The sequence below is a fragment of the Protopterus annectens genome, chromosome 3.part1, assembly GCF_019279795.1.
Source record: "Protopterus annectens isolate FY-2018-M chromosome 3.part1, PAN1.0, whole genome shotgun sequence".
Lineage (NCBI taxonomy): Eukaryota > Metazoa > Chordata > Ceratodontiformes > Protopteridae > Protopterus > Protopterus annectens.
The window spans coordinates 582144535-582166117 of NC_056732.1; the positions used below are offsets into that span (position 1 = coordinate 582144535).

A 21583-nucleotide genomic window follows, 5' to 3' on the forward strand; every position below is an offset into this window, starting at 1 on the left:
TTTCTTAAAGATTTTGCCCTGTAGAAGTAGAGTCTTAGTTGTCTGTGTACATCCAATGAATGCAGAATTTGATCACCCTTGTTCTATGGATTTGGGAAGAAAGTTGGCAGATGAATGGTCTGATTAAGGGCCACAGTAGATACCACTTTAGGCATAAAGGATGGACTGGTCCTGAGAGCCACCCTGTCAGGGTAAAAAATAATGAAAGGCTCCACTGCCATAAGAGCCTGTAGTTCTGAAATCCTTCTAGATGAAGTGACTGCTAAGATAAAAGCTGTTTTCCAAGAGAGAAATTTCAGGTCCGCCGTAGCAGCTGGCTCAGGAGGAGGTAGAGTGAGTTTTTCCAGAACAAAATTGAGGTTCCATGCAGGAGTTGGTGCTCTCCTGGGAGGTCTTAAATTTTTGGCCCCTCTGAGGTACTGCTTTAGCAGAGAAAAGAGGGGAGGCTCTGTGTTGTAATGAGGTGAAATGGAAGAGGCATGGATTTTTTGGAAGACAAAGATAGGCCCTTGTGAAGCATCTCAGTTAAGTATTGCAGAATCTGAGGAATATTGGGTAATGCTGTGCTTATTTCTTGTGCTTGGTTCCAGGCACAGAATCTTTTCCATTTGTCAGCATAAGACTTTCTAGTGCTAGGCCTTCTAGCCTCCAAAATGACACCCATCACGGGTTTGCTGAGAGATGTAACTGGTGAAATTAGTTGATTAGCCATGCTGCAAGATACAAAGTTTGGAGCTGAGTGTGCAGAATTCGATAGTTCTGCTGAGACAGTAGGTGAGGTGTTTGAGGCAGGTACCACGGAGGAAGGTGTGACATATTGCGCAGGAGCAGGTACCAGTGTTGGCAAGGCCAGTCTGGAGCAATCAGAATCATTTTTGGTTTTTCCTGACTGACTTTTAGTAAGAGCTTAGAGAACAGAGGCAGAGGGGGAAAGGCATAGACTGATACGTTTTCCTAGCTTAAGTATACAGCATCCACTTGCCAAGCTTTTTTGTGATGAATTCTTGTGCAGAATTTGTCCAACTGATAGTTTTGGGGTGAGGCAAAAAGATCTATGTCTGGGCTCCCTCATTTGCGCATCAACATGCTGAAAATTTGTGGATCCAGTTTCCATTCGTGTGGGTCCATAAGATTTCTGCTTAGTTCATCTGCCAGAGTATTTTGCTTTCCTGGCAGGAATTGAGCTTGTAGATGTATTTGTTAAGTCAAGGCCATGTTCCACAATGCCATGGCTAGTATGCAAAGGGGCTAGGAATGTGTACCCCCCCTGCTTGTTTATGTATCACATGACTGTGGTGTTGTCTGTCTTTATCAGTAGTTGTCCTGGATGAAGATAGTCCTTGAAGGCTGTCAGAGCATTCTGTACAGCTAGCATCTCTTTCCGATTGATATGTAGGTGCATTTGATTTGGGCTCCATTGGCCCTGAATGCATCTCCCTGCCAGATGCGCCCCCCCCCCCCAAGCATAGTCTGATGCATCTGAAGTCAAGGTTTGGGTGGCAGGGGGTGGAATGAATGACAGTCCCTTGTTTTGGTGGCAAGCCTCTGTCCACCATAGGAACTCTAGTTGCAGGCAAGGAATGATAGGAATCATTGTTTCCAGGCTGTGACAATGTTGACTCCATAAGCTTTTTAGGTACCATTGAAGTTTCCTCATATGCAGTCTTGCATATGGAATTAGAAGAATGCATTAGGCCATGAACCCCAAGGCCTGCAGAATTTGTCTTGCAGATAGCTGGGTTTTTGTGGCCACCTGCATGAAGTAAGTCATCAATTGAATTTTTCTGGTGTAAGGCAAGTCATCTGGGGCAGCTGTATTCAAGCCTGCACCCAGGAATGCAATTATCTGAGAGGGTACCAGTTGTGATTTCTTTTCGTTTATGGTGTACCCTAGACAAGTTAAAAGTCTTTTTACAAATGCCAAATGTTTTACAAGAGTGTCCTTGCTTTCTGCCTGAATTAGACAATCGTCCTGGTATGGATAAATTTGAATATTTCTTTGCCCGCAAAATGCAATGACTGGTGCTAGGCACTTTGTGAAGACCCTGGGCGCAGTAGATAAGCCAAAGGGCAGTGCAGAGAACTGTTAATGCAAATAGCCTGCTTTGAAGCGGAGATATCTTCTGCAAGATTCCCTGATTGGGATATGCAGGTAAGCCTCTTAAGTCTAGAGTTACCAACCAGGCATCCTTGCCTAGCATAGGTAGTAACTGTTGAAGAGTCAGCATCTTGAATTTTGGAATGTCCAGAAATGTATTTAGAATGGATAAGTCCAGAATTGGACGCCAAGATTTGTCTTTTCTGTGTACCAGGAAAAGTCTTGAATAAAAACCTTGTCCCTTTTCCTTTTCTGGTACTGGTTGAATAGCCCCCATATTCATGAGGGACAACTTGTTTCTGGGTCTCTGTCCACTGATTTGGAGGCAGGTCTGGCCATCCGTTTGGGACTGGCAAAGTGTGGAAATGAAATCTGTACCCCTGGGATACTATATTTAAAACCCATTTGTCCTGGGTAAATCAGATGCCAGTTTTGTGCATGAAGTGCCAGTTTTCCCCCCAAAGGGGCAGACAAAAGAAAAGTACTTGGTGATTGCAGTGGAAAGTCATCGAGACGGTTTACCATAGGGAGGCGCCTTACTTCCAGATTTGGAGGTGGAGGCACCCCATTGCTTTGTTCTAAAAGTTCCTTGCGACTGAAACCTGGAGCCTTTGGAATGTCTGGGTTTGACCCGAGCGGCTCTAGTGGGTACTGGAAAGGACCAGTTCTTTTAGTAGGCCAGTGCCTAGTAAACATGGGTGGCTGCACTTCTAGGAAATCTTTCACAGTTTGCATTGATTTAGCTTTATCTTCCATCTTTTTCAAAACATCTTCAGCCTTATTACCAAATAGACTGTCCTGTGGTAAAGGAGCGTCCAACAATTTTGCTTAAACATGGTCAGGCAGATTTTGCTCCTTGAGCCAAGCATGCCCTCTTATCACAGATCCAGTTACAGCAGCCCTGCAAGAGGCCTCCAAGGAATCAAAACCACATTGCAAATTATGTTTCCCAACTTGTTCAGCTGAATGCAATAAATCCTGCAACTCTATTTTCCACACGGTCAGAAATCAACATAATTTTCTGTTTAAGTAAACCCATGACATGCTGTTGATATTCAAGCATATGAAATTGACAGTTTAAAGCCCTGATTGCCAAGGTTGCAGATGTGTAAACCTTCTTACCCCATCTGTCCAGCGCCCTGGAATCTCTATCAGAAGGGGTAGGATTTTTAGCAGTAGAGGCCTTAACGCCCTTGGGACCCCGAGAAATGGTTTCTGGGTCAGCAGTAGGGTTTTTTTTTAAAGGAATATGTAGGAGTCAGGAACCCTGTAGTATCTCTGTTTGGCTTACTGGGAGCCGGAGGCAGGGAATCAGGAGTCATACTGGATTCTGAGAAAACATCATCAACAATGTTTAGAACAGGAGGTATAGCCAAAGGCCTATGCTGAGGAAAAAGAAGAAAATCCTTAAGTCTCTTTTTAGATTCAGAGAAATCCTAACTCTCCCAGTGAAAGTGTTCCCTTTAGGTATGCAAAGTTTCTCCAAAAGAAAAATCCTCAGGAGGAGAAGCAGAAGGGATGGAATCTTCTGCATCAGAGTCCTCATAAGTGGAAATAGATAATTCCTCATCTGAAGAGGAATCGGAAGAAATAGAAACCTGATCTGAAGATTCATAGTCAGTGCCTTGCCTAGGCCTAATCTTGAGGAGGGAGATGGTACCGTTGATCAAGGTAATTAAGTCCTCAGCCATTTTTATCATTTGTTTTTTAGGCATTGGGGCCTGTACACGTGGGCCAAGCGTCGTTTTTTTAAACAAAGTAGTAGTTTTTGGCCTTAATTTTGAAGATGGTGTCGGTTTAATATACAGATCTTTAGGCCTGAAAACACCCTCAGAAGCCAGTGCCTGCTCAGCAGCTCTGGACCCATCTAAGGAAGAGACATCCGCAGGTTCAGTACGTGAAGTATCTCGCAGCATACTGGACTCCAAATGGGTCTCAGTAGAGGCCTGCGAATCAAAAGTAGTGGGTATCAGGGGCTGCGAAAGTGCCTCACTGAGTACCGGCGACTGGCTTTGGAGAAGCTTCGTCGTCGGTTTTGGACCTCGACAGTCTGTCTTTTTCTTTGCATTTTTTTTAGGTATTCCGGTAGTCGGATTGCTAACCGATGACATTTCTGGATAGTTAAATCGTGAGCCAAAATATTTAGAGGCAAAAATATACCAAAGTTTAATAGTGCGCAGATTAAATTTAGCACAAAACCAACAGCAAAGCACGTTGTAGTCAGGGCCTAAGCAAGGAATACAGTACAAATGAAAATCCTTATGAGGTATTTGCTTCCAAGTAATACAATTATTAACTTTTACTGACATCAGTAAGGAGCAAGAAAAAGTTTCTCCAACGGGGTACTTAGCTTTTAGTAGAAGACTTCAGTTCTGAAACTCAAAAATGAAAATTTCAGGAATTGGCCGACTGGCAGTTGCAAACTGCTTCATCTTCGGGCACCGCACGGCAAGAAAGACTGATGTAATGGCATCAGCTGCATGCATTTATACCCCTGATGTCATGGAAGGAGGGACAGCAACCGACGCAGGACCCAAGACTTTATTAATCAGGCCGACTGAGGGCAACCTGCCAGCAGATTACCCCAAATGTAATGACTGCAACAGTGAAACACGAAGAACATCCGCAATGATCTTGGGAGAGGTCTGCTTGAACTCTCCACAGAGGGATCAAATCTTGGAACCCCCCCCCCCCATCTAGTTTCCATTAGAGAGGGTCTGCCCTGGTCATGCTAAGCTTGTCTGCCACACAATTTTGCTCTGATGGAATGTAGGATGCATGTAGAGTGAGACTGTGCTATGAAGCTATATTCCAAGCTAACATGGATAAGTCAGCAAAGGGGGCACAAACTGGTTCCCCCCTTGCTTACTGATTTACCATGACTGTGGTATTGTCTGTAACCACTTGAAGAGGTCCCTGGGACCAAAGATGGTTCAGAAAGTTGAGTGCCTTGAAAAGGGCAAGCATTCCCCTTGATATTTATGTGCCTGTATCTTCTCTGTGTCCCACATCCCCTGCACTTTTATCTGTCCCAGAACTATTACCCAAGCAAAGTCCAAAGCATTTATGGTGACTGCTTTGGAGCAGAGAAGGGGAGCCCCAAATTTAAGAATATCTGTTCTCTACCAAAATATTCTCTTCTAACAAACCCAAGTACTGGGATCTGAAAAGATGCGTGTCAAAATATCAGATAACACTATCTTTCTCATGTGAAGTCTTGCCAGGGATATCATTAGAATCACTGATGCCATGAGAAAGGAAAGTTGTGTAAAATCTTACCATAACTATAGATGTCCCTCTCTTCCATGTTGCAGTATTCTACATGTAGGTTTACCCTTCTTCCTTTTGTGTACTTCCGGCCAGTATTCCAAAGTTTTTCAGTCCCTCAAGGTGCGTCAGGTATCTGATGTGGCTGCAGGAACGTCGGCCATAAAAGTGAGGTCTGCACACACAAGCCCTCAGAACAGAAAGCCCCAGTCGGAGCCAGTCCTAGTAGGGCATAGCCCGTCCAGTGCCACTCAGAACAGCAAGTGCAACCTGATAGGAGGGGAAGGAATACTGAAACATGTAAGAGGACATCTATGGTTATGGTAAGATTTTACACAATTTTCCTATGTCCTTCTATTCCAATGTTGCAGTATTCTACATGTTGGTAAGTGCCAAAGCTCAGTGTGAATTGGGTGGTGGTCTTGAAGTTTCCAGGAATCCATGAAGAATAGCCCTGGCCCTAGAGATATGGTCCAGCTTGTAATGCTTGGTGAAAGTGTGCACTGAGGACCAAGTAGCTGCTTCAAGGATTGTGTTGGTGTCAAGCCCCTTAAAGAAGGCTCCAGAAGAGGCCATTGCTGTGGTGGAGTGGGCTTTAATATTGCCCTGCAAGGTTTTCCATTGGTACAAGTAACACAAGGAAATGGCCCTGGAGATCCAGGCTGAAATAGACTGTTTGGTGACTGCTTTCCCCAGGGATCTGGGGTGGAAGGAGACTTGGTCAGATTTCCTAACAGACTTGGTTTTATAGAGATAAAACTTAAGCTGCCTGTGGACATCTAGGGAATGAAGTAGTCTCTCACTATCTCCCTGCGGATTGGGGAAAACATGGGCAGTTGTATAGCCTGGTTTCAAAGACAGGTCATTCTCTACCTTGGACGAGGAGGACAGGTTAGCCCTGAGAATAACACTGTCAAGGTGGTAGACTAGAAAAGGTGGCGTAGCCATTAGAGATTGTAGCTCTGAGACCCTCCTGGCTGAGGTCAGAGGCACCAGTAAAACAGTTTTCCATGTGCAAAAGTTTAGGGAGGCTTTGTCTGCTGGCTCAAAAGGAGCTAGGGTGAGTTTTTCTAGTACATAGTTAAGGTCCCAGTGAAGAGGGGACGGTTTCCAGGGAGGTCTCAGGTGAAGCACCCCTTTGAGGAAGAGTTTGGCAGGAAGTCTGGATGCTAGGGGTGGATCCAGAGGGGAGATGGGCAGAGATTGCAGACAAGTATGCCTTCAAAGAAGAGTAGGCCAGACCTGTCTGCAATAGTTCACACAGGTAAAACAAGATAAGAAGGATGTCGCTTTCCAGTGGGTCCAACTGTCTTTTGTGACACCATATGGAAAACCTTTTCCACTTTGAGAGTTAAGATTTTCTTGTGTTAGGTTTCCTGGCCTTCTGCAGGACACTGAGCATGTCCTCATTGCACAAATATCTAAAGGGAATCAGAATCCTATCAAAGGTCCACTGAGGGGGGTAACTTGTGGTGACTGCCCTTGGACAAATGAAGGAGGAGGGGGAACCAGTGCTGTCTTGGCCAGTAGGGAGTCACCAGTAAGATTTTTGGTGTGTCCTGCTGACTTTTCAGCAGCACCTTCTGAATCAGAGGGAAGGGGGGGAGCATACAGAAATTTCCCCTTCCAAGAAATTGAGAAGGCATCTGTTGCCAGTGCCTTGGGGTCTGGTGTCCTAGAGCAGAAGCCAGGAATTTGTCTGTTGATGGAGGAGGAAAAACAAGTCTATTTGAGGTGTATCCCACCAGTGGTCCAGATCCAGGAAGACATCTCTGTGAAGCATCCATTCTTGGTTGTTTGAGATGGTCCTGCTGAGATAATCTGCCTGGGAGTTGTGAAGAAAGTGGATGTAAACTGCCTGTAGGGTAATCCCCTATGAGGTTGCCATTTCCTACACCAGCAGAGCTAGTCTGCAAAAGGGGTAGGACTTGGTCCCTCCCTGTTTGTTGAGATACCATAGGACAGTGGTATTGTCTATGAAAATCTTGATAGGACCTTGCTGGAGGTAGAGTAGGAAGGCTTGTAGGGCCAGGTGGATTGCTCTCATTTCTCTGACAATGATGTGCTCTAGTTTGTGTATGCTTGGCCACAAACCCTGCACCTGTCTTTGGCCAAATGTTGCTCCCCAGCCCAGATCTGAAGCGCCTGAATGCATGATGTGAGTTGGTGGGTGGAGGCAGTTGGAGAGGAAGGCCTAGGTTCTTGGCCACCTGTCCCAGCCACCACCGCACTGAATTTCCTGTTTCAGGCAGGGAAGAAGGGGTACCCTGAACTCCAGGGGATGGGCATGCTGGGTCCAGACTGAGCAAAGACACCACTTTAGTTACCTCATGTGCAGTCTTGCTAGGGGGAACATGGGTATAGTGGCTGCCATGTAACCCAGAAGTCTCAGGTAGTGCCTTGCTGTCAGTTGTGATGCTTAGAGGATGCAGAGCAGGTGTTCTTGTCAAGGGCACCACCTTGTCTGGAGGCAGGAAGGCCTTCATGATGTCTATACAAATCTTGCACCCCAGGAAAACAATGTCCTGTGTGGGCTCCAGATGGGATTTTGGGAAATTTATTTGAAATCTTAGAGACTTGCAGGAGGGACAGAAGAACCCGAGTCTGAAGAATGAGGGTCTTCTGATTGTCTGCCTGAATTAGCAGGTCGTCTAGGTAAGGGAATATTTGGATACCCTTTGTCCTGCAATAGGCGATGACCGGAGCCGGACATTTTGTGAATACCCTGGGTGCGGTGGAAACTCCAAAGGGCCAGGCAGAGAATTGAAAATGGGATGGGCCTGCCAAAAACCTCAGGTACTTTCTTAATGTGGACTTTACTGGGGTGTGCAGATAAGCATCCTTTTATATCGAGGGTTGCCATGAACCCTTGAGGCAGGAGAAGAGGGTGGGGAGAGTGAGCATCCTGAAGGTAGGCACCTTTAGGAAAGGGATGAGATGCGAGAGATCTAGTATAGGTCTCCATGGTCCATCTTTTCTGGGAACCAGAAAAATATTGGAGTAAACTCCTCTTTATTTGGTTTCCAGGGGCATTGGTCCTATGATGTACTGGTTGCAGGAGGAGTAGCTGACTGGTGGGTGGCTGTGAAATGCCCAGTCTTACTGGGGGGGTGATCCATGTCATGAATTAACTGTTCTGGATTATGGACGGAACCCATTTGTCTAAGGTAATCTGGGACCATACAGGGAGACAGTGAGAGAGACAGGCAGACAGGGGTAGGGGGTGGATAATGTGGTTGGCAGGTAGTCTGACACTACCTGCTCTATCTCAAAAGTGGAGGTCTCTGGCTGGTGGCTGGAAAAGCTCTAGCCAGAGGGGCCTGATTTCTAGGAGGTCTCCTGGGCCTGGAGGGAGCCACAGGGCAAGGTTTTCTAATGAATTCCATTTTAGCAGGGTAGTTCCTATGGAACTTAGGGATCAGTGAAACTAGCAGGTGTTTTGAGTCCTGCATTTCTTTGCCTTTTTGTTGTAGAGACTTGAAGAGGTCAGCTACTTTGCTGCCAAACAAGGCAGAATGATCTAGGGGTGCATCGGTCAATTTAGCCCTGAAGTAGTCAGGGAGGGTCTGCAGACGTAGCCAAGAGCATCTCCTTAAAGTAGAAGCTGATGGAGTTAACCTAGCTGAGGCTTCAGCTGCATCACAGCTGCACCTTATGGAGTGTCTACTCACCTGAGGTGAGAGCTATAAGAGAGGACAGGGAAACTTTTGGCTGCACAGTCTGCGATGTCAGCTAATTCCTTAGTGGCTTTGCCAGTAGGGCTAAGGAGTACTTGGCAGTTAGTGGCCCTGAATGACAAGGTGGCGGAAGTGTATATTTTCTTCCCCAACCATTCCATAGTCTTGCTGTCCTTGTCAACTGGAAGAATGGTCGTAGTAGGGAGTAGTTTGGAGGCCCTATCAGTAAAAATGAAGATAGTGGCTGGGTCAGCCGAGAGGCACGTAAGCAGAAATGTCTCTGTCTCAGGAACCTTGTACAGTTTGTCCGCCCTGCATGGGGCTGGATGTTGGGAGTCAGGATTGATGGAAGCAGAGGAGAATGCATCCAGGAAGGGTAGAAAAAGAGGGATTGCAGAAGGACTAGGGAAGTCCATCTGTATGAGATCATAAAACCTCTTCTGCACTTCAGTCATGTCTGAGGATTCCCACTTAAAGTGGTCTTTCATTTTGCTGATAGTTTCCCCAAAGGTTAAATCCTCCACTGGGGAGTCAGGTTCAATGGAGACTTCTTCTGGAGATCCATATCCCACGGGGGAGGTGATCTGTGAGGAGTAGGAGAGGGAGTCTTCGGAGGAAGACAGTTCCTCCTCTTCTAGTTCTTCTACCTTCCTTTCAGGAACTAGGGATCTAGGGCTTATGAGGGGAGGAGCAGTGCTAGCGGTTCCTTTTGTAGTAGGTTGTAAGGCCATAAAAGCATTAAACTCTGGCTGAAGGCCTACCAATCGGGCATGTTTCAGTAGCAGGAGATAAATGTTTAATTTGATTTTTTCTTAAGAGGCCTTGCAGGCACCGGCTGGGCAAAGGCCTCAAGTCAGACTTGGGGATGGGGGCGGAATTCGACTGGCCCACAGAGCGCGCTGGTCCCCCCCGCAGTCCAAGGCAGACGCCTGTACAGCCTCTATGAATGTGCCATCTGCTCAAGATTGTGCGGCTTCCTCAAAGGTACCCACTTTACCTAGACTGGCGGAAGCCAAATCCTTGGCCAGGCTTTTGTCGGCCACAGGCTGAGGGATGGGTAGTAGAGGCACAGCAGGAGCAGCAGGCTGCATGGTCTTGGGCCTCCTGTTAAGCGGTTCTGACGGGGCATTGCACGCTGCTTCCATCTCTAACGTGATTTGTTTTAACCACTGGTTTTCTAAGTAAAGATTTAAAGCATGCAAACGGCAACGCAAGGTCTTTGGTATGAATGCCTGACAAATTGTGCAGTTTTTGTGGTCGTGTTCCTTACCTAAACAAAAGAGGCACTGATCATGGGTGCGTCTTTGTGGGGAATCTGCCGATCACGCTTACACTTGCCTTTTCCATATGACATGGACTATATAAAACAGGGGGACTGAATGAATCCCCAATGGGGTGCTTATCTGAATTTTCTTAATCCGACATCTGTGAGAAGCAGGAGCACCTGGTGTACGACGTGCGGCTGAAAAGTTCTGAGGGATGGTGCATGCAGACGTCACTTTTATGGCCCACATTCCTGCTGCCATGTTGTACCTAGGTGGACTGAAAAACTTTGCAATCTTGGCCAGACTAACTGGAAAGGAAGAAGGGTAAACCCACATGTAGAATACTGCAACAGTGGAATAGAGGGACATTCCCAATTGTTTGAAAATTAGGCCAAACAGCAGTTTTATCAACTTAACAGAACTGTATATGTTTGAGGGCAGTCATAACTTCAAGAATCTAAGCAGGAAGCAGAATCCTATGTCCTGCTGCATTACATACAAATTGTTGAAAGACAACATCTTGAATGGGAAAAAAAGCTAGTATAGCTGATTGAAAATCAGATGATCGAACATCCCAGCTTTTTTTTTTTTTTTTTTTTGGGACTGTTTGACACTGTGGTACAGTGGGGATCGAAGTATTCTCCCTTTCCCCACAGCAGTGCAATCTCAGAGACAGTATCTGTAATTTGCCACCCTGCAAGAAAAATAATGGTTTTCTTTGTTTTATTTTCAATAGGCTACTGAATGAAAGCTAACTGATAGAACACAATTTGTTGATGTGTTGACTTTTCAATGTACTGACATCCATCCTCCCACTAGTTTTAGAGCTATCTTCTGTTCTTTACTGCTCCCATATAAAGCTTTCCAAGACTACAGAAATAAATGAATGCACACTTGGGAAAATAAAACTATCAGACAAAGTAACAAGACACCTCAAAACCTCTCTTAAACTAGTGACGAGGGGGCAGATACACTTGTATGAGAATGACATCAAAGATCAATATACTTCAAGGCTGGTCAAAGAGGAAAATGCACTCGAGCTGTTTCATGTTCAAATCACCACAGGCAAAATCCAATACCAATTCCTTGCAAGCTATAGGTCCCCCTCAATGACCGAGGAAACGCATACCATGTATTTAAACTTATGAGAAATACTAACCATCCAATCCAATACCATATTCATGGGTGATTTTAATTACCCAACTATTAACATGGAATCCTATATGACACCAAATGTACATGCAGAGAGATTCCTAGATTCGGTAAACACTAACTCCCTGGACCAGACAGTCAATATATCAACCAGTGGTGCAACTATACTGGATTTGGTCCTCACTAATATGGGAGAGTGCTGCACACTTCCTACTGTAATGCCTTCCCTGGTAAGTTCAGACCACGAAATAGTCCCCTGTGAAGTGTAAAAAAAAAAAAAAAAACCTGGAATATTCAGGAACTATTCTAAGGCTAAACCTCTGCTATGAAGTGAGAACCTGGCAAAATTTCAAGCCCCCATAAACCCTGAGAACACTGTTGCCTATGCAGAACTGTTAACATGTTTCTGTGAATAGCTGCATAGAGGCAGCTGTACCAACCAGGAAGCAGTACAGAATTAACAAAAAACAAGCCACCCTGGTGAAATCACAAAATCAATAGGCTGTAAAGCAGGAGGAAGAAAATCATGGCAAAAATTAGGAGATGCAGCACCCAGCAGAATAAAAGCACACTCAAACTAAAAATTCAAAGGACAAATAAAGTTTACCAAAGTCAAATATGAGGTACATTTGGCCTCTCAGGCCAAGGACAAACGCAAAGCATTCTTCAGCTATGTCCGCAACCTCAAAGGCAATACACAATTGTATGCAGAGTTCTTTGTAAATGGAGCCACCTACACTGAGCCAGAAGACCTAGCAAACCTCCTGGCTGATCAATTCAGCTCCAACTTCAGCCCTCTCCCCCCTCGACCTTCCCTCAGGAAATATCAAATGCAACTCCCCCTACTATCACTAGGGAACAGGTCCTTAATGCTCTCTCTAAGACCAAGAACACTGCATCAATCGGCCCAAACAACATCCCAGGATGCCTTCTAAATAGCAAGAAACATAACTTATCAGGGCCTCAGGAATCACTGTTCAACTGTAGCCTCCAAACATTGCTTCATGAATAGAGAAAGGCAACAGTCATACCAATGCACAAAGGTGGGCCATCTACAGTCCCTGGAAACTACAGACCCATAAGTCTCATTAATCTTGTATGTAAAGCCATGGAAAGAATAATCACGGAGATGATCAACAGAGATATAGTAAACCTCCAGACACTGGACCCAACCAAGTTTGGTTTTGTCAAGGGCAGACCATGCCTACTCAACCTGGTGGACTTCATTGAGAAGGTCACCAAAGTAATGGATGAGGTCAAAATTGTTCACACTGCTTACCTTGACCTGGCCAAGGCATTTGACAATACCCTTACTTGGGCATTCTTGACAAACTTAAGGTTAGGTACAAATCCATATGTCACATGGTGGTCAGCCAACTGGCTCACAGAGAGGACCCAGGAAGTTAGAATTGGGGAGTCCACCTCCACAAAGAGGCCAGTCACAAGGGGAGTCTCTCAGGGATCACTCTTTGGACAGCTCCTTTTTGGCATTTACTTCCCAGAAGTCAAGGCCAATGTCAGTGGTCTCTTACTGACTAAATTTGCAGATGATTGCAAATTAGGAGCGCTCACTGAATCTCACACTGATACAAATGTTCTCCAAGAGGAGCTGACACAAACAACCGGTGTCAGAGCCACGGACTAAAACTAAATGCCAAGAAATGCATAACAGTATCCTTTGGGAAGTCATCCATCCCTGGTAACTATCATATTAAAAATACACCCCTTAGAGTTGACCCAGTAGTCAGGGACTTAGGGGCACACATACATAGTAACCTAGCCTTTGACCATCATGTGTCTACAGTGGTGAGGAACTCGCTCTATATTGCACAACTTATAAACAAAGGTATGGCATCCAAGTCCAAGGAAGTCACTGTTCCACTGTATTCGGCATTCATCAGATCTATCATTGAGTACAATGCCCCTTTTGGTATGTACCTAAATCAGGCATATCCTACAACTGGAATGTCCACAAAGGTTCTGCACTAAAAGTATGCAGGGCGCAAGTAAACTGTCCTATGCAGATTACCTCAAGGCCCTAGCCCTGTATTCGATCTCCTACAGGCTTTTGAGGGGAGATCTACACCTGACATACAGGGCATTGTCAGACCCCATTCTGATGGACCTCCTGCATATTCACAAAACAAACAGCACCAGAATTGCCCATCCAAAAGACAAACCTTGCCTGTGATATAAATATGTCCTGCTGGAGAGAGAGGTATGTATCCCAGAGGCTACAGTGTCTATGGAATCGGCTCTTCATTCATGTGAAGCAGAGTTCTTCTCTAACCCAATTCAAGTGCAACTTGGACAACTGGATGGGAAACTGGAAATTCATCCCCGGTTTGACACCTATGTCTCTAATGGACACAGGTAACCTGTAAAATGGCTCATCTCCCAAACCCCAGCTTACACTTATCAAGGCCGTCAGAGAATTGGGATGCATAGCTAGGCTTAAAAAGGACCCTGTGGTCATTAGCATAGTAAACACCTATGAATGGGAGAGGAAATAAGGTAGTCTCCAATCTAGCACTCTACAGTTGTTAAAAAGTGACACAGGGAGGGAAATGGACTACAACAGCGACTATGCTTTATCTATAATTTAACTGTACAACTTTTGCAAAATAACACAACTGTACTGTGCTCTTTGTTCATTGCATAAGTAAATGTTGCAGCAATAACTTCAGGGTAGAGTCCCAAACCTTTTGCCATTTTCCCTTGACAGGCTTGGACCCAGAGAACAAGGTGGCCAAGATGCCTTTTCAAGACTGCTAAGGTGAATCCTGCTCTAGCCATAGACATGATGACTAACCTGTAGTGAGCAGAGGAGGTGTGGAATGAGGACTACATAGCAGCATACAATGCAAGTTCTCTTGAGACTGCTTTGGGGAAGGCTACTGCTTGCTATGTCCTGGTGGAATGAGATCTTCCCTCATTTGGTTATTGTTTGCTATGGAACATGTAGCAAAAAATACAAGACAGTCACTGTTTGCCTTCTTGGAATGAGCAAAAACAGGGAACTTGACATATTAGCTTGCTGTAAACTTGGGTGTAACCTAAGGCATGAAAGGAGAATTAGTTCACCAAGAAACCCTGTATTTGTGAAAGATGAGAAGTTTGACCCAACAAATGCTTACAACTCAGATACTCTTCTTGCAGAGGTCAGAGCAATTAGCAAAACAGTTTTTCATGGTAAAAATCTCAAGTCAGTTAGAGGAGACTGTTCAAATGGAACAAGTGTTAGCTTCTCCAACAAAATTAAGATCCCATGAAGGAGACACTGGTTTTCTGAGATGCTTCACATGTAGCAACCATTTAAAAAAAAATGTTGCGTAACACTGCACTGAAAGGAGGAGACTCACTGGCAGACATGCAGAAATGGCAGACAAATTAACCTTGACAGAGTAGCAAGACAAGCCATACGAAAGTAACTCTCAAATACTGTAAAAGTGCAGAAATATGCTAGTCCTAAATGGGTGCTGGTTGTTTTGTTGGCAGCAACTAAGAAAAAAAAAATTTCACCTGCTTATAGATGACTTTCTAGTTAACAGTCTTTCTTGTCTCTATTAGAACATGCTGCTTACCTCAGTACACAGGTGCCTAAAGGTAATTAGGACCTTAACATCCAGGCAGTCAATTTAATTTCATAGGGGTTGGAGTGCAGACACCAGTGATCTTGTTTTAATAGACAACCACTGTTACCCGGCCAAGAAGGGAGTCAGCACAATGACCTTTGGGGATTCCTTCTGACTCTTAAGAAATACCCTACTGGAAACTGTGGAAAAGCATACAGGAAACATTTCTTTCCAAGTAAAAGAAAAAGCACCCATCTGCCAGTCCTTGCAAGGGGTTCTGGAGCAGAATCTTGCCTGCTTATTGTTCAGACAGGAGGCAAATAGGTCTACCTAAACTCCCCACACATGGATCAAATTCTGAAAGACCATCCAGCATAGTTTTCATTCATGAAGGTCTGCCTTTGTCCTGCTCAGCTTGTCTGCCACACAGTTTTGCTCCTACAGACTGCAGGATGCCTGTAGAGTGAGACTGTGCTGGCAAGCTACTGTATATCCCCAGCTAACTTGGCTAGTCTGAAAAAGGGGTATGACCTGATTATCCCTTTCTTGTTGATGTACCATAGGACTGTGCCATGGTTTGCAACAACTTGACGAAGTCATGGGGACCAAAGATGATTCGGAGTTTAGTGCCTTGATCAGGGCAAACCACTCACATTTATGTGTTTGCGTCTGTCCTTGGTGCCCCACACACCTTGCACTTCATCCCTCCAGAAATTGCTTGCCAAGTAAAAACATCTTCAGTGACCAACTACTTTGTAACAGGCAAAGAGAAGGGGAGACCCAGACTTTGGGATATTTGTTGTCTTCACCTGGTGGTTTCCCTTCTGACAATCCCCAGCTCTGGGATTCAAAATGACAAATGATGTTAGTGCTGGGACAAGATAGATTTTCGATACCACACTGCATCTTTCTCAAGAGGAATCTCTGCCAGGGGTATCGTGAGAATCAAATGCCACAATGTATTCCCTTGTAGTGACCAAAGTCTGAGTGGAAAATTTTAGAACTTGATCTAGTCATAGATCTATTTTTTTCCACTGGAAGAAAAGAGCTTTGAATTTGTGTCTAGCTGACAACCCAGGAAACAATCTTGTGTGAAGGAGTCAAATGCTCTCTTGGAATTACACTGTGTGACATTCCTGACACTTTTGGAAAAAAAAAAAAAAATCTGCAAAGTTAAGCAAGTTGTCTAAACAGGGACAAATGTGGATATCCTGTAGTCTGTAAGTTATAACTAACTTTGTGAACACATTTAGAGCAGTGGATAGACTAAAGGTTAAGGCAGAGAACTGATAATGTGATCCAGTCGCACACAACCTTAAAAAAAATGCCTGAAGTCTGGATGAATAGAGATGCGATAATTATCTTTTAAATCTACTGTTACCAGGAAACTTGGAGGAAGAGGTAACAGATTATAAAGTAACATCAATTTGAAGTTGGGAATTATCACAAGGAGGTTTAGGAAACAGAGATGCAAAGTTCCGTCCTCCAAGCATTTTCTTTCTTTGGCACTAAAACATCCTTGAATAAAATCCTTGCCTAACCTGAGAAAGAGGAACTGTCTATCAGTCCCTTAGAGAGCATGTGATGGAAAAGTGGAAATAAGAGTCTGGATCTGGTGGATAAGGACTTACCCCATGAAAAGGAGGGATTTCCTCTTACTGCCATCTGTAACTTTTATAAATGATCTTCAGAACCCATTTACCTGAAACTGTTGTCAACAACAAAAATGGAGATTCAGACTTTCTAGAAGAAAAAGGGGCCAGGGTGGGAGTGGGTCAAAAGTCTCTTGAACAGTCATTAAGACTTTAACTGTCCTTGGTCTTGAGAGGTTTGAGACTTTTTAGGAACCCCCCTTGCCATTCTTAAACATCTGTTTACCTGTATTTTGTTGAAACTTGCTCTGCTTTTCACTAAACCTGGATGAGGAGAGAGAAAATTCCTTGGAAAATTTTGGAAAAGGACTGACAAAACAGATTCCCTGTATCAATTTACTCCTTAAATCACAATTTTTGATAAAAACTGCAGCAGAGAAACCAAAAAAAAAAAAAAAAAAAACAATCTCTATCAAAGAGAAAAGAAAAGTTGTACAAAATCTTACCATAACCATAGATGTCCTTCTCTTCTATGTTGTAGTATTCTGCATACCAGTATACTTCTTTAGTCTCGCGTACGTATTGGCCAGTATACAAAAGCTTTCAGTCCCTCCAAGGTGCGCGAGACATCTGACGTGGCAGAGAGTATGTGGGCCATAAAGGTGATGGCATGCACCAGCACTCAGAACTGAAGGCCCCAGTCAGAGCCAGTCTTTGGTAAGGGCAATGCCATCCAGATAGGGAAGTTATTAGCTGGAAGGAGGGTGGGAAGTAATACTGCAACATGGAAGAGAAGGACATCTATGGTTATGGTAAGATTTTACACAACTTTTCTTTGCCCTTCTATTCCCAAGTTGTAGTATTCTGCATATGGGAGAGTGCCAAAGCTCACGGAGATTGGGGTGGTGGTCTAGCGGCAGACTCCAGGAATCCATGAAGGATAGCCCTGGCAAATCCTGCCTGGATCTAGAGATGTGGTCAAGTTTGTAGTGTTCGCTGAAGGTGTGGCCCGAAGACCAAGTAGCAGCCTCCAAGATAGTAGAGGTGTCCAAGCCCTTGAAGAAGGCACCTGAAGAGGCCAGGGCTCTTGTGGAATGAGCTTTAACTGAACCCTGCAGAGACTTACCATGGAATTGGTAGCAGAAGGTGATGGCCTTGGAGATCCAAGTAGCGATAGTCTGCTTGGACACTGCCTTCCCGAGGGCTCTGCAGTGGAAGGATATGAAAAGTTGGTCAGCCTGTCTGACAGACTGGGTGTTGTGCAGGTAAAATCTGATTTGTCTGTGCACATCCAGGGAATGCAGCACACACTCACTGTCGCCTTGTGGGTTTGGGGAAAAAAACAGGCAAGTGTATGGCCTGATTGAGGGACAGGTCATTGACTACCTTGGGCATGAAGGATGGGTTTGTCCCGAGGGTAACCCTATCCTTGTAGAAAACGAGGAAGGGAAGGACTGCCATAAGGGCATGGAGTTCAGTCACTCTTCTGGCTGAGGTTAGACTCACTAACAGAACAGTTTTCCAAGTGCAATGTTTTAGGGAAGCTTTACCTGCTGGCTCAAAGGGCGGGAGAGTAAGCTTCTCAGGCACATAGTTACAATCCCAAGGCAGAAGAGAGGGTTTCCTGGGTGGTCTGAGGTGAAGTACCCCTTTAAGGAAGAGTTTGGAAGGAAGTCTGGATGCTAATGGGGGATCCAGAGGCAGGCATGCAGAAATAGCAGACAAATGGGCTTTCATGGATGAGTAAGCCAACCCAGTCTGTAGTAAACAAACAGGACAGCCCTAGAAGGGGTTCGCTTAGAAGTGGGTCTAGCTGTCTTATGACAAATAGTGTATCTTTTCCACTTTGAAAGATATGATTTTCTTCTATTTGGCTTCCTGGCCTCCTGCAGGACATTGAGCACGTCCTCATTGTAGAAGTGTCTGAAGGGGATCAGAATCCTACCAACCACAGGGTTTGCTGTAGAAGCTGCCACCTTGGATGAATTAGTAATCCCTTGTGCTGTGTGAGAAGGTCCACTCTGGGGGGTAATTTGTGGTGATTGCCCTTGGACAAATGTAGGAGGAAATGCTGTATGGGCCAGCAGGGAGTCATTAACAAGATTTTTGGGTTGTCCTGCTGTATTTTCAGCAGGACCTTCTGAATGAATGGGAAGGGAGGATGCATACAGATATTTCCCCCTCCAGGAAATCGAGAAGGCATCTGTTGCCAGTGCCTGTGGTTCTAGTGTCCTAGTGCAGACATCAGGAAGTTGCCTGTTGATGGTGGAAGCAAACGGGTCTACTTGAGGTGTACCCCACCTGTGGACCAGTTCCAGAAAGACATCTCTGTGAAGCATACGTTTGTGGTTGCTTGTGCTGGTTCTGCTCAAAAAATCTGACTGAGAGTTGTGGAGAAAGGGGATGTAGGTCACCTGCAGGGTTATTCCCTGTGAAGTTGACAATTCCCAAACCGTTAAGGACTAGTCTGCAAAGCAGGCAGGACTTGGTCCCTCCCTGTTTGTTGATATACCACAGTACAATGGTGGTGTCTGTGTATATCAGAAGTGGTCCCTGCTGTAAGAAAGAGAAATGCCTGGAGGGCTAGAAGGATTACCCTCATCTCTTTGGCTTTGATGTCTTCTGATTTCTGGTGATTTGGCCACAGGCCCTGCACCTTTTGGTGGCCGAGGGTGGCTCCCCACCCCAGGTCTGAGGCATCTGTGTGCATCACCTGAGTGGGTTGAGGTGGTTGAAGAGGAAGGCCTGGGTTCTGATTTACATGATCAAAACACCACAGTACTTCCTTTATTAGGCAAGGTAGTAGGGGCACAATGTGCTCAAGAGAATGGTTGTGTTGATTCCAGACTGACCGAAGGTACCATTCTAGCTTTCTCATATGCAATCTTGCTGAAGGAAGCATGGGTATGGTAGCTGCCTTGTTAGGCCCAGAAGATAGAGGTACTGCCTTGCAGTCAGCTCTGTGGAGAGAAGGACCAGGAGGAGATGTCCTGTCAATGAACTCACTTTTTGTTGGGGTAGGAATGCCTCCATGAGATATGAGCAGATCCTGTACCCTAGGAATACAATGTCTTGTGTTGGTTGAAGATGGGATTTTGGGAGGTTTATCTGGAATCCCAGTGACTGAAGAAGGGTCACCACAAACTGGATGTGCCCCTTGAGGGTTTCTTGGCTGGCAGCCTGGATCAGCAATGTCATCCAAGTAGGGGAATTTCTGTATTCCCTTTGTCCCGCAGTAAGCTACCACAGCTGCCAAGCATTTGAAGAGACTGGGTGCGGTGGAGAGTCCAAAGAGCAAGGCAGAGAATTGCAAATGAGAAGAGCCCACCAAGAATTTCAAACATTTCTTGTGGGAGGGTTTGATTAGGATGTGGAGGTAAGCATCCTTTATATCTAATGTAGCCAGGAATCCTTGTGGGATAATGAGAGGGAAAAGGGCTGGCAGGGTTAGCATTTTGAAGGTAGGGACTTTTAGAAAAAGGTTGATAGGAGAGGTCTAGAATGGGTCTCCAGGGTCTGCCCTTCCTTGTGACCAGAAAGACCCTTGAGTAGAATCATCTTACTTTTGCAGTAGAGGGGACTATCTCTATGGTACCCTGAACTAACAGGGTCTGGACAACCAGTTACAAGAGGAGCAGTTGCTGAGCAGGTGGTCAAGGTATGCCTCTCCCTATTGGGGGGGGGGGGTCCAGGACAAAGTAACCATTTTGAAGAATGGACAGGACTCACTTGTCTGAGGTGAGATGGGTCCAAACTGGGAGACAGTGAGAGAGGTGAGCAGACAGTGGTACGAAGGGGGAGGAGGAGGCAAGGGTGGCAGGTAGTCAGATGCTACCTGCCCTGTCCCGAAAGCGAATTCTCTGGCTAGAGGGAGGGAATGCTCTAGATGGAGGGGGTTACTTCCTTGTAGCCTTACAAGGCCTTTATGGAGAGGCAGGGCAGGAGTGTTTACTAAAAAGTACAGTTGTGTACACTTACCATAAATGTAGGATGTCTGAGTGCATTCACTATTGCAGTCATCACATTTGGGTTATCTGCTTGCAGTAGCCCTCAGTCTGCTTGATTATCAAAGTCTTTGGTCCTGCGTCGGTTGTTGTCTTATCTTCCGTGACGTCAAGTAGTCAGGGCTATAAAGCATGCAGCCAATGCCATTACATCAGTTTTTCTTGCCCCAGATGTCAGGTGCCCCCTAATGGGAAGCAATTACATATATATTTAAATATATATATATATATATATATATATATATATATATATATGTATGTATGTATGTGAATACACATCATACATACATACATACAAGGTTATACCTCCAACAAAAAAAACCAAATACACCAAAAAGCTTTTAAACATAGTAGAGAGTAAAGGTATAGCTAAAAGAAGTCAGCGGGCTGGAGGGAGGATAACCAGGACTGCAACAGTGAATACACTCAAACATCTACATTTATGGCAAGTGTACACAACTGTACTATGTTCGTGTTTCACTGTTGCAGTCATCACATTTGGGGAGATTCCCACAGCTAAGGATGGGAGGAGGCATTTAGATAGCATTAGGACCAGCTATAAGGCCCTGCACGACTGCAGCGGCAAAGCCAGCTCTGGATTTAGAGAAAATTTGTAAATGGTAATGCTTGGCGAAAGTATGTACAGAACTCCAGGTAGCAGCTTCACCTTTGAGAAAGGCTGTAGAGGTAGATGCAGCCCTGGCTGAATGGAGTCTAATCCCCTGCGGGATAGGTTTTCCATGGTGCTTATAGCAGAAATAAATGCAATGGCCTATCCATTTAGAAATGGTTTGCTTTGAAATAGCCTTCCCCTCTGCCCCTGCAGCAAATGCTACCAGCAGTTGTTCAGATTTCTTTTGAGGTTTAGTCCTGTCCAAGTAAAATCTAAGTTTTTTTTGTGCACATCTAAGGAGTGCAGAATCCTTTCTCCTTTGTTCTGTGGATTAGAAAAG

The 21583-nt window shown here is 45.0% G+C and overlaps 1 protein-coding gene across 4 annotated transcripts in view; it reads right to left on the bottom strand.

Moving 5' to 3' along the window:
• BRD1 (bromodomain containing 1) overlaps positions 1-21583 on the bottom strand; it is a 2713326-nt gene that overhangs the window by 650851 nt on the left and 2040892 nt on the right. The window lies entirely within an intron of this gene.